This window comes from Vicugna pacos, chromosome 10 (genome assembly GCF_048564905.1).
Source record: "Vicugna pacos chromosome 10, VicPac4, whole genome shotgun sequence".
Lineage (NCBI taxonomy): Eukaryota > Metazoa > Chordata > Mammalia > Artiodactyla > Camelidae > Vicugna > Vicugna pacos.
This window is the reverse complement of record NC_132996.1, coordinates 38,533,456-38,547,500: the sequence shown is the minus strand read 5'-3', so window position 1 is coordinate 38,547,500 and position 14,045 is coordinate 38,533,456. Positions and strand designations below refer to the sequence as shown.

The 14,045-nt window shown below is 33.5% G+C and overlaps 1 protein-coding gene across 32 annotated transcripts in view; it reads left to right on the top strand.

The window, feature by feature from the left end:
- The window catches only part of SOX6 (SRY-box transcription factor 6), a 626,002-nt gene that overhangs the window by 264,122 nt on the left and 347,835 nt on the right, over positions 1–14,045 (top strand). The window contains exon 1 of one of the 32 annotated variants that reach the window (XM_072969585.1): positions 10,786–10,801. The exons of the other annotated variants lie outside the window; for them this stretch is intronic. The gene's annotated coding sequence lies outside the window, so the exon portion shown is untranslated. Of the gene's footprint in view, positions 1–10,785; positions 10,802–14,045 lie in introns of those variants that run through there. 32 annotated transcript variants of the gene reach the window in all.

Genomic DNA, 14,045 nt, shown 5'->3' with positions numbered 1-14,045 from the left:
ATGATATTTAATGCCGTAAGTGCATATTAAAAGTATTATTTTTATAAAACTCTAGTAAATTAAATTGACCTTTGGTGAGTGCATTAAAAATAGTGCTTTATTAATGCTTTTCAATTTACTCCTTTTTATTCTGTCATATATTTATTTTGTATTTTTCTGAGTAACATGCACTCCTCAGTTTGTTTCTCATCATGCCTGGCAAGGTTCAAAACATTCATTTGTTTCTTTCTTTATTCGGGTGTCCTAGAAATCATACTGTTTGTGAGTTTGGTCCTTAGGCAAGTTTATCTTGACGTTGGAACTTTCAGCTTCAAATAGTGCAAATAGTGATCTTAAGCTACACGTGGAGTAGAATAGTACCTGTCATCTCTTTTAGCTATGGTCCAATTCAGAACACCTATTTTGTGGTAACAAATTCACTGAACTACTAAACAGTCAGGCTAGCATATCTTTGACTCCTTAAGTTGATTTTTCTAAAGCAAATTGTGGTGAGAAGAGAATTTTGAGGTAAGCTGTTTTCTTAGCTCATGAGGATGTGCTGGGGTAGCACACTAGTAGGAACTTGATTTTAGACCTGATTTAGAAATGAAAAATGATATGAAACAAGAAACACTTTTAAACATTTAAAATTTGGGGCCAGGGATTCCTGACTTAACAGGGCAATTGTTCCTCAAATAGAAACCCAAATAATCAAGCTTTGAAAGGTACTGGTGCATTTCATAAGACATAGTCCTTTAGACTTTTTATTTACTGTCAAATTAAGCACTGATAGCTATTCTAGTATATCAAAGGCTGCTTCTGTTTAAAAAGTAACTCAGAAAGTGGGCACAATCTTGAAATTTTGGGGGTGCTTTGGTTGAAAATCAGGGAAAAAGATTAATAGTAGGAGGTCTGAATGGGTACCTAGAGCCCAGGACTCTGTTATCCTCACGAATACAGTTCTCAGCAGCAGATGTTGTATACTTTAGTTTCTTCTATGTGAATGATTCCCTCTCCTGTCTACCCCTTTTGGGAAGTACTATTCTATGTATTTTACCCTGTTGACATGGTCTTAGTCACTGGTCCATTTAGCTTTAAGTTGTGAGTATATTGCCACTGGAAGACAATTCCATGGAACTTTTATTAATTGTGATTTGTAAAAATTCAGAATCTCTTGAAGGATTTTTGCTTGGGTCAAACTTTTTTTGTGTGTGTAGTTTTATTTAAAGACAGTTACCATTCATTTAATACCTACCAAATACTAAGTAGTACTTGCACATGTATTAATTTAATCTTCCGGAAGATGTGTTGTCTCTAATTTTACAGATGGGGGCACAGAGCCCCAGAGAGTTAAGTAACTTCTCAGTTTCACAGGTCTAGTAAATGAGAGGTCTGGGATTCAAATCCCTACTCTAAACCTTTTTACAAATCCATGCTTTTCCTTCTGGTAGTAGATTAAGACTGGTAGCAGTTTGCCAGTTCTAGGCACAATAGATGCAAGTAAAAGATTTACTTTTGAAGAAATAAAAAAATTAATAGATTAGGCATGTAAAAGTGTTTCAGTTTTGGGAAATTGTGAGGTGGTGCTTATATGAGAAGAAAAAACAGCTGGATAAATAGAACTTCTGTGACTTGATAGGCATACATATAGGTACTTGTTAAAGAATCCCTTAGTGTGCAAGACTGTAAGTAGTCAAACCTGTCTTCTGTAACAGTAACTCAAACAATTCTGTGCAATGATTAATGGAAATAATTGGATTCTCATATTTTCCTGGAGCTGTTTATGATAATATGTTACCAGCAAATGCAAGTGAGAAACTTAAAGCAAATAGCTGTAAGGGATGGGGCAGGGTGATGGAGGTAGGGAGGGAAAAATACAAGACAGCAGCACTTTATTTGTGAAACTAGACTTTTTTGTGTATATGAAAGATGTGGAAATTTGGAAATCTGGGTTGGTTGTGAAAACCTTTGACTTTCATAGACAACTACGATTTATAAAATGAATACCTATGTGTAGGAACTTTTTCTGTTTCTTTTCCCCAGAAGTTAGGCTGTATGTAATGTTATATGGTTGTCAGATTTAAGAGTATCTAAATTAACTAAATTATCTAAATTAACTTCTGCATTCTCTGAAATGAACTCTAGATGGATGGTGTGTTAAATATTTACTGTTCAAGGACTTCATCTCATTTTTCCTTAAGGCTATCCTCTGCACCTATTTTTGTAGTGAAACAGCTCCAGTTGTATCTGATGCTTTTGATATGGCTTTTCTGGTAAGAGCTGGAAGGTAGAAATTGTATTTCATACTTCTCTGAACCTTGAAATGAACAGGAAGTGACATCCCTATTTTATCTCACAGTTGTCTATATAAGAATATAGTTAAATGCTGATCATCTAGGCTAACCAGAAAAAGCATGCCAGGGCAAGCATGGATAGTTAATAACCAACAAATATTTATTATAAAATTTACTGTATGAAAACTACAGTGAGCCTTTAAGCCTTGTCTGTCAATAGCGTTAACTACTTCTGTAACTAATTTCGTTTTACACTGCTAGAATGAGAGTCAAATGATTTGGTTAGAGGGTTACCTGCTCTCCTTTTTCCTCTCTCTCTGTTTATAGTCAGTAAGCAGAAGTTAAATACCTCGGAACCTAGAAGTAGAAAGGAAGGAAAAGGGAAAAAATAAAGGGATAGAAAATTCTTTGACTAAGTTTGGATTAAATGAGTATCTAGAATATGTAACTAGAATGTTAAAAATAAAATTCTACAGGAAGTGTATGAACTAGTAAAGAAAAATTCAATGAAAATTGAAAGTAGTTAATAATTCATTTAATTTAGATTGGTTGTCAGTTACCTTTCATTCTAATAGCATCTGCCCTGGAGTTAGACCACCTGAGTTCAAATTTTGCCTTCTGTATGTGCTAGGCATGACCTTAGCCAAGTTAAAAAAATTTTAATAGACATTTTTGTGCCTTGGTTTCCTTATCTGTAAAACAGGGATAGTGAAAGTATCTAATTCCTATAATTGTTTTGAGAACTAAGTGAGATAATACATGTAGCAGTGCTCAACACAGGGACTGGTACTTTCTAAATACTACTGTATCTTTTCAACATCTATCCATCCATCCACCCATCCACCCATCCATAGCGTTTTGTCTGCCCGTGCATCTATCCATCTTTTGAATGTTTCTAACAGCGTAGATTGATGATTTGGTTTTTGTCTTTTGCCATTGAATATGTAGAACTTTTAAAGTATTAAATGAATTTTATTGGCCATGGGGTGGGGGAAGAGGAGACAGCTCTGGAAAACCAAGTTATGCACAGACTTCTAGACGCTTTACTTTAAATCCTTTGCTTAAATATAATACCCTATATTTCTTTCTGTCTATTCATTTAATAACATTATATAATTAGGCAAATATTTATTGAGTGTTTTCTTTGTGCAATGCATTGTACTAGGTGCTGTGGGAATACAGGGGCCTGGTGTTTTGTTCTTGTTCTTGAAAAGTTTGTAATTCGGTTGGGATTACACATAAAAATATAATGATAGCATATATTTTAAACAGATTGTGTAAGATAATATGCATTAAGTGTTGAATGGGTTATATAAAAAATAAAATTTCAAAGCTCTGATTAGAACTGATTAGAAGAAGGTGGATCACAGTTACTTGGAATAGGCTCAGTTGGTTTCCTAGTGATACAAAAGGAAGACAAAGGAAGTCAGGAGAGGCAGGCAGAGAAAAGGCTGGGAGGCAGCAATAAGTGAAGTCTGAGTATATTAGTCTCGTTAGAGTAGAAGGTTAAAGTGTAGACACTAAAAGATAAGTCTAGAAAGATTAATTGGATCTGGATGGAGGGCCTTGAATGCCAAAGTCAAGAGTTTGGACTTTTTCTGTCATCACGGGAGAGCCACTGATTTTTCTTGATCAAGAGAGTGAGTGCCTGATAGTGGGAGTGGCAGTAAGATTGATTTGGAGGTGGAGATACTGAAATGAGGGGAATCAGTTTACAATTGGTTGCAAGAGTCTAGACATGAAGTGTAATAAGGCCCTGTACTAAGGTGATTATGAGTATGGTAAGAAGGTATGAGTGTGAGAAACATTAAGAATGAGTTGGTGGAGCTTAATGACAGGCTGGAAATGAAGAACAAGGATAAAAAAGAGATGGATATAGTGTTCATATTTTGAACTTGGATGATTCTGAGATTGATGCTCTTCTGTGTGTGAATGAATGAGGTGTTGAAGAATTTGAAGTTTTGTTGAGTATGACATAACAATACATCTTGGTATTAATGTCTAGCAGTCAGTTGAGGACTGTTGTGTTTCAGGGAGGTGAGAGAAAGCTCATTGTTGAAGCTATAGATATAAAAATCATATGATTTAGATGCTAAGGAATGAGACTTTTGGTAAAAAGAATACAAAGGAAGAATAATGTTTCAGTGGGCAGTGTTAACATGTGAGTGGCATTTTCTGTAATTATCTATCCATGTTAATTTAAAAAAATAAGCTATTTGCTTATCTCTCCCTCTGATTTTTCCTCACTCTTTCTTTCCAATGTTATTGATTATCTGCAATGTGTTGAGCATTTTGCTGGGCATGGGGATCCAGTAATGAAATCCAGTAACGAATAAGACAGACATGATCCCTATATTCATGGATTATATAGCATAAACTTCTTTTTTTTAAAAAAATCAAAATTGTCTAATGTTTTCTGTTTTCCTTCCACTTACTATAAGCTTTTGATAATATTTATGCAAGCAATTATCTCCCTGGGTCTGGAAGACATTCTCTGACAACAAGTTTCCTTTTCTTCTTGCAGATACTTTTTATTATTACTATATTATAAGGAATATTCTGTAGGAACATAATTTTAGGAACATAAAAGTTACTCATTGTTGAAGTTAGAAAATACTGATTGAACCCCCCTTTCAAAAAAGGAAGTTTTTATTGTGTTAAGCTTATAAGTAGGGTCCTTTGGGAAAAAAACTTTATTATATTACTTGAAAGTTGGCAGTGTGAAGGAAAAAGACCTTTTCTTTAAACAGTCTTATTTCTTGCATCCAGACTTCTCTTACTGGTAAGAAATTTATTTCAAATAACAGTAAAACTTACAACTAGACTTCAGTCTTTCCCTGTCTCCTGTTTCTGTCATCCTTATTCTGCTTTTGATTTTGCCATGAAGTCAACCCAGTGCCTTCATCTCACCATTTTCTCCACACTTTCCTAATAAAATGGAGGAATGGTAGAATAAGAATGCAAATGTGAGATTAATTTGCCATTTCAGGTTTATAAGGGATGAAAGCATTATTCTAAGGAATGATATATCCAATTGCAAATGTCTGAATTTAAATGCTAAGATTCAAGCCCAGGGAATCTTATGTTGTTCCTAATTCATTCCACTTTCTCCGGTGCTGTGCTTCCCCTTTTCCTTCAACTGATCCATTTTTGTGTTAGAGGATTACAAATGAAATTATTTAGAATAGAATATCAGGTAAAAATGGAATATCAGGCATTAGCCACCAGTAAGATACACTTTTCTGACAAAAAGGAGAACATTACTGATGAAAGCAGAAAACTCCTGTGTTAGGAGTGTTTTGAAATAGGAAAGATAGGTTTTTCATGTTGGAAGGAATGATGTAAATCTGAATATTTTAAATTTTGAGTTAGACAGATAGAAAATCACTTTACCAAGAGAGCTTTTAAAAACGAAGTTTGTTTGGAACAACATCTGTATTTACATCTTAGGACTCTTCAGGGTATGGGAGAACTCTGTCAAATTTTCAGGACTTTAATACTAACCCAGCTTTGGGTTACTGAAATCACTTTTCATAGTGGGCCAATCTGGGCACCAAATTTGGACAAAATTCCAGATGCTGAGTATCTCAGTAAAAAAAGTTGTGGACATGTACCCTATGCTTGGTTCTTTTTCTAAACTTGGATAGAGATCCTAAATCAATCTTGTGAGGTGAATTTCAACCTCAAAAATACAGGCCACTTTAGAATACAATAATAAAGCATAACATTTTTAAAGAAAATTTAAGACAAAAGCTTTTGAGTGTGGATACTACTTGTCTATTTCAACCTTCTGATAGGTTTCTAGGCTAGAAAGAAATCTCTGAAAGTGTAGTCTTTACAATGGTTGTGCTGCTAACATACATTTAACATTATCGTCTCAAATGGCAGTGGCACGATTTCTAGGTCTATACTCTGTCTGGAAAGTTGCAGTGCTCTTACTGGTATTTGTATTCACTTTTTATTAATTGGTCTTTCTTATTGTTTTCCATTTTAATTTAATGTAAGACTAATAAATCTTGCTGTTAAATAATAAAGATTGCATCATAGCATTCAGCATTCAAATGCACTCCTTTTTGGGGGAAGCCAGATAGATGTGTTTACTCTGTGGAGAGATTTAGATTTGATTTTTTGTTTTCTTCATGGTAATTATGTTTGCACTTTGCTGATCACTAGTTGTGCATTATTACAATGGAAGGTGACAATTTGATTGTCTTCAATTGGAGAAACAAGTAATTTTATATTCACTAAGCTGTCAGGTAACACTAACTCATAGTACTAAGAGCTCCTGGCAATGTGGCTTGGCACCTATATTTAACTGCTTTGATGCTTGTGTAACCTCTGCTGAATCAGAAATACTTTGCCTGCTGGAAATGGTTTTCAGTGTTGTACAATGAGGTTTTCATTAAGTAGACAAACTGAAAATGAACTGCAAAGCCACGGTTGTTTCTCTCCTCCTCTTTCCCCTTCGTCCCTCCCCTTTCCCTTCTCCAGCCCACCCTTTCACCTCCCCCTCCCCCGTCCTCTTCTTTCTGGCCCTCTTCCTCTTATTTGATAGAAACCCCAAATTTATATTTTATTTCATTACCTGAAAGAGAGGAATTGCTGGCTTGCTTTATTTAGCTAAAGGAGAACCTGAGAGATTAGCTTCTTTACGTAACTTTGCTTACTGTCACCATGTGTGAGCCTTCATTTTTTGAAACAGTATAGTATAGATTTTCATTTTTTCCTTTTTTCTAGCAATATTAAAAAGTGAAAATAGAGGTGAGAATGGAAAAGTATAGTGACAGTTTCTTATCTACTCTTTTCTCTCTGAGAAGTTATTGTTCTGGTTTATAATTTTTATTGATAATTGGGTAAGATATCCTGTAATTGGGCTTCCATACTAGTAGATTGGTTTCAAGCTGACAAAGATATGTTTAGTGTTCACTTTAAAAATTATGGTTCTCATTTCATGTGAAGAGGAGATTCAAAGTGAACATAAATAAATAAATTCATTCTGCTATTATTTTAGACAGCTTTCTTTACTCAGGCTACATAGAGGTCTTTCATTTGAGCTATAAAGTCATTGTGCTGGATTGAAATCCTCTTAGTTAGTGTATATTTATAGTAGCCATTGTGTGATTTCACTCTTATTGTTAGGTGACTGATTTTATTTATATATTCTAGGCCTGGCTTTCCAGAGCAAAAATCTCAACAAGTTACTGGTAGATAAGTTGTGAGAAAAATTCAATATTATTTCTATTAAGCAAAAAATATAGATAGAGGTTGCATGAAGGCAAGTTGTTTTGATCCCGAGAAGAAACTAGATACTCAGAGACACATGTAATAATTATAGGTTTTCCATAGGCAGTCAGTCAGGCAGGCCAGTCATTAGGCTGGTTGCCTGCCTCTACCAGCAGATACTAACCAATTAGACAGAGGTGGTTACGTGATGTAACATTATCAGGAGAAGCAATTCATGAGTCAAAGCATTCCAAGACATATGAGCTCTAGTCCAAAGAACAGTCTTAAGCTATATAAAGTGACAGCAATATTGTCAGCTAAATATAAACTCTAGAAACACAAACTTTGATGACTTGAGAAGAATCTGTTCCAGGTAGTCCCTGTTTTGTAAGAACCTCAGAAGGCCTTTGAAGACAATTTTGGAGCTCTGGTGTAAAAAATTAGAAGCCTTAGATAAGTCAAAATCAATTAATTTAAGCCCCTTTCTTAGACATACTTCAAGGGCTTCAAGCGTATTTCATTTGCCTCATCTCTATTGATTTGACAGCTAACTCAAATCAGTGAGTTTTCTTCGAACAGATATTGTCTGTATATGTTACCATGTATGCTCAGAAAGAGCCACTATGAACTTTAAAAGATAGATTTCTAACTCTCCAAGGTAGCTCTGAAGCAGTTACCTTATTTTTCACTGAATTTTCTCATTTACTTATTAAACAGATGGAAGAGAGAGAAACCTGGCAGAAGCCTGGGGAAGTTTGGAGGTGGAATGAGGGATAGGAGGTAGTGCTGGATAAAACAACACAAAGAATCAATAACAGCCCTCAGGCGTTACCTGAATGAAGCTGGGAAAAGTTTTTAAAGGGATATCTTCATTTTAATATCTGGAATCAGAGTCCCTCCCCCGGCCTGTCCACCCTTTCCCCAATACTTAAACGTGGGAATTGGAGGTACCGGAAGAAGGTTTTTAAATCATTCTTTGCCCTAGGCTGGGTGGACTGGCATCCTTTGTAGGGGTTCCTGGGTATTGTGCATTTTGGCAGCTGAACATATCTGTTACTCATGCTCCTTAAAATGAGAAGCACTGTGTTATGTTTTTTGAAAATTAGTTGTTTGTTTCTCAGTATCAGATCAATTGCAGCATTAAATTAACAGTGAATTATCTGACTGAAGTAAGTCTACCTTGGTAGCCTGGGGCTGAGTTGCAAAAATAAATGTGAATGTTGGCCTGAATTTTTAATTTTTTCTGAAAGTAAACCAACTGTTAAAATGTTGCTTTATGTTAAAAACAGGGCTTCTTTTGAGTAAATGTAACACTCCTAAAAAGTGAATGCCATTTGATAATAATCTTAGAAGTAATGAAAACATTAAGGAAAAAACAGGTTAAAAATATTGTTCTAATAAATTCAGTGGCTCCTTTGGATAATTGTGTAAGTCCCAAATGATAGTTTTGGGGTGAATTCTTTCTAGCAATGGTAGAGAAAAAAGAAGTAGTTTCAAATGGCTATGCCTTATTAGAAAGTTGTTTTAAAATAATCCTAACTTTTAAACATAAAAATGACCATTTAAAAAATCATCAAATAAAAAAGATTTAAAATTCTAGAAAATATGATTTTTCTGAGATAGAAGACTTAATGTGTTAACTTAATATTTAGTTCTCACCAACTTATCAAATGTTGGACCAGCTAATCTTGATTTCTTGTTAAAGAACATAAAGTAAATTTATTGTCTAAGTAGGTTGGTAATGGCCTAAACATTCAGATTTTATAGTCGGGTTTTGGAGTAAAATAAGTATCATCTTCCTAGAGACACTCCTACTGGCTTCCTAGAAAACATTATCAATTACTGGAGACTTTATTTCCTACAATCTCATTTTCAAAAGTCCTAAGCCCTGATGTTCTTCCCAATGGCTGGCGTCCTGGGAATTCACTTGATCTGCTGGGTAGACACATTTCACACTCAGGGAACATATGATGGGAATTTAGTCCTGTGTGTCCCAAAGATTTGTAATTCTCTTTGGAGGTTTTACTTGATAATAGCTATGCCCCAGAAAACCATCTTGTTTAACCAATGTGATAAGTTGACAATGTAGTTTTTCTCTCTGATTATAATGTACTCTGTGTAGTCAATACACTGGTACCATGTGAGTGTAATTTCCTCTTTTATTTTATCTCCAATGCACTGTATTATAAATAAACAGTTAAAAAAAACACCAAACAAATCTGTTGCATCTCCTTTTAAGATTGTACCACTGTAGACACTTGTTCTAGTAAAGTAGAATTGGGCGCATTTGATTGCATTTAAATTTTTCATGCTTCAGCAGTTTGGCTGGGAGCACAGTAAAGAAAAATCCCATGAGCGAGGATAGTTTAGAATAATAGAACTTGATTTTGTGTATTATAGCGGCAACATTTGCGCTGCTTTAGTTAGGGTTGTGTCAGCATTTCCATTATAAACCCCTGTTTTCAGGGGGTATAACTCGGGAGATTTTTTTTAATACAAATTAAAAAAACAATTCATTTGAATGATTTTTAAGTTATAACAGTGCAAAAATAAAACAAAGTTGAGTCACATAGAAATCGACCATTTTCACAAGGATTTTAATTCTTTTGCTTATTAGTTGTACATGGAAGCAGCTAAAGTAGGATGCTATTCTAATACACTGGGGGTGAAAGTTTTTGTAATGGAAAATTACTGATATGAGGACTAAAAATAAAAGTGTCCCATGTGATATTTTAAAACATTAAAACAAATATATATTTGATTTATGAGTTTCTAAAGGAGAGTGGCCATGGTGCAGTGATGATAGTAAAGGCATTACCAAATCAAGTATCTTTGTAGCTTCTAGAATATGGTTTAGTTGGTCTAGTAAAAGGGAAAGCTAAAGTGAAGAAATGAAATGAATGAGGATATAGTCAGTAAGTTAAAGTGTTCCATAATAAAATAATTGTGCAAAAAAAAATCAGTAAATTGAATCTAATAATCAGTAAATTTAAGATTTATTTAATAAACTATTCATTAAAAAGAATTTGTGCACATCTTCCTTTTAGAAATACTGCAAAACCACCATCCAAACAAAAAACTACAACAAAAAACAAACCTGAAACAGACCCAACAACTTTATCAAAAGGAAGTGCGCACAGTGGAGCAATACCTAGCTGAAAGAACAAAGATCACCTTTTTCTCTGCAAACAACTTATTGGAAACTACAGTAAACACAAGAAATTAAATAAAATATGAAATGGAAAAGTATTCTTGGGACAAAAAAAAACCACGTTAATTCCTTTGCTAAAGGGAGGGATTTTGAAGTAAAGTATACCTTCCTTGGTTTTTAACCATTGTTGTCCTACTTTCTCCCCCTCCTTGTCCCTAAACAATGGTGTGAACTGAGAGTGAACAGTCAGATTTAATATTACTTTTTTTTGGCAGCCTATCTTTTATTTGCAACCTTGATACACATTTGCATTTGTAGGTGCAAAATAAAAGACAAATTGTGTGATACTATAAATTGGTAGCTTTCCTAAATGGTCACTGGAGGAATCACCAGAAGACTGTTGATGAAGTAGAGGTGAAGCCTTTCCTCACTAATTGTATTCAGCGTGTAATTTCTAAACTTCCCTCTGAATTTTGATTTTCAATTAACACTCCCCATTTGAAGATAATTTTCTATTTAATGTAATTGCAGGAAATAATTTATTGGCTGATTAAGACTGAGGGCCCAGCCTTCCTTAAGAAAACACTCTAACAAACCAGCCTTTAAACTCAACTCCTAGCTTTGGACAGATTTAGTCTATTTTTACAGCTGCATGGTTGTGTTTAATTAGAATTGTGCTCTATTGTTCAATGGTGCAGTTTATAGTTGAAATTATTCTTAAGAGACTTTTCATTTTGGATTTTGTGTCATGATTAATTTATACTAAAGTAACAATCACAGATATTGCTATTGGAAGGAGCCAAGTTATTTTATAATAAGAGGATGTTTGTTGGGGAACTAGAGTCACTCTGAGTTTTGCATTATGACTTTCAATTGTATTTAGCTATTTTAAAAAGCAGCAGTAAGTTCATTCTTTTGTTTTAAATGTCAATGATTACATTTTTGGTATTGTTATCTGAACTATGAAATCACTCCTGTTGTTTATGGCATGCTCTTGATAAACTTGCAGAACAGTTATAATTTGCCTGGTTTTACTATAGTATTTATGGGGCTGATGAAGTTAGCTCTAGAATGATTCCTGTATACTAAGAAACATCCTTTGGTATCGTTTTCCCTAAGTATGTATACATTTCTCCATTTGGCAGTATTGATGAAAATTAGTCAAGAATATACTTATGTGACTCTTTCCTGTAGTACTCTTAAGAACATTTCATTTCTTTCTCCTCAGAGAAAGTATAGACATACTTCTGTGCTTTCTTTCCTCCATGTTATTTACTAGTATCAAGTCTAATAGATTACATTTTTATTATTTGTAGAATGATTATTATAAGTAGGTATCAGCATTTTAATATGTTTCAAAGCACTTCAAAAGCTTTTAATACTTTTATTTAGAACTGTGCATAATTAGATTAGCTGATCTTATATTAATTTTTTTCACTGTAGGATACTAAATCTGAGCCCCCTCATTAATTGTGAGAAATTTAGCATTAGCTGTTAAATCCTATGTGAAACATGGGCTGCTACATAAAAACTACTGTTTAAATTGGAATTAACTTAATTATTTTTCTTTGCACTTGATATTTCCTTCACTGCAATATTCATGAAAGCATGTGACAGATTTGTAAATTTAACTGTTAATCTCAGATTTCTAGACCCTTTAATCAGTATTTATTTGTCTGTAGAAACAGTACTAGCAAGTTAATGATTTGCTAATTTGAAAAATGTTCATGTGGTTTCCTATGTTAACTGATTTGTGCATTTTTAAAAAAATGGTATGAAATCAATTAATGTTAAAGAGCAATTAAGGTGGAGATTTTATTCCTTTCGTTACACAGCAATTTTAGAGCTAAAGATACTTTAAACCAAAAATAATGTAAAGTTTTAGAAAAATATGTGTCTCTTCTTTTAAGTTATAAATTTTCAGTGATTTTATTTCTAAACATTTTGCTAAGAAAATTGTCTTGATAAAGTAATATTCTAAAAGTTTTGAAATTCTGCTTAATAATCATGATTTTATGATTATATATGGAAGCACAGAATGAAGACTTTGTGCTGAATGTAGTTGATATTTACTTGTGGGTACATAGATGAAAGTTCGGTATTTGTTTTTGGAATTTTAAAAATATCATGCATAGTAGACATTTTACTATTTTCATAGTAAATGCTTTGAATCTCATATGTACTTTCTAATATGAAATAAGGCATAGTTATTTCATATACTTAGTTAAAATGTCACAAAATTGCCTTAAGACTAATCTAATGTTATCAGTTAATCAATATGTCACTTAAAAGTTTAGTTACAGCAGTTGACACAACTTGAAGTTCTTTAGAAAAGGATCAGATTGACACTAAACAGTGTTAGGCCTAGTACTCGTAATACAAGGTGTAAACTGAGAAGTCAGGACCAAATTTGTTTAGGACTTTCATCATAGATTACTTACTTTCCTGATTATATTTTCTTACTTAGACTTCCTTTCTTCCTACATAGAGCCTAAGAGAAATTTCATTATTTGTAATTTTAAATCATCCTCCAAACTGGCTCATTAGCTATATATTCATTCATTCATTTTTTTTTCATTGCTAGCTATCAACTGAATCACTCTCAATAAGATTATAAGCTTCTTGAGAGAGCTGGGAGAAAAAAATACACACATACATATACTATACATTAAGAAAACTTATTCCATAAAAATTTCATTTGTGGATTGGTAAGAAAGAAAATATGCAGCAATGCCGGGAAGAAGTTTGCTGAATTTTTTAAAAGCAAAGAGGAAAAGTGGAACAGATAAGCTAAGATTTCTCTTTCAGTGGTTTAGAGTGGATCGTAAACATATCTGAAGTTAGAGAATTTTCCTTTTTTCCTGAATTAGTGAAATATAAGGGATGGCTCATTCTTTTGTCACTGATGGCCCTTTTTGTTAAAAATTTTTAATTGAAGTATAGTTGATTTACAACGTTGTGTTAGTTTCTTGTGTACAGCAGAGTGATTCAGTTATACATATATATATATTCTTTTTCATTACAAGTTATTACAAGCTATTGAATATAGTTCCCTGCACTATACAGTAGGACCTTGCTGTTTGTCTATTTTGTATATAGTGTTTGTATCTGCTAACCCCAAACTTCTAAATTATCCCTCCCCTCTAATAACCATAAGATTGTTTTCTATGTCCATGAGTCTGTTTCTGTTCTGTAAATAAGTTCATTTTTAAAGTTTCCACATATAAGTGGTATCATATGATAATTGTCTTTGTCTGACTTACTTCACTTAGTATAATCTCTTAGTATGATAAGTCCATCCATGTTGCTGCAAATGGCATGATTTTATTCTTTTTATGGCTGAGTAGTTGAGTAGGAGATATATATCTATAAATATACACATACATACATACATACAC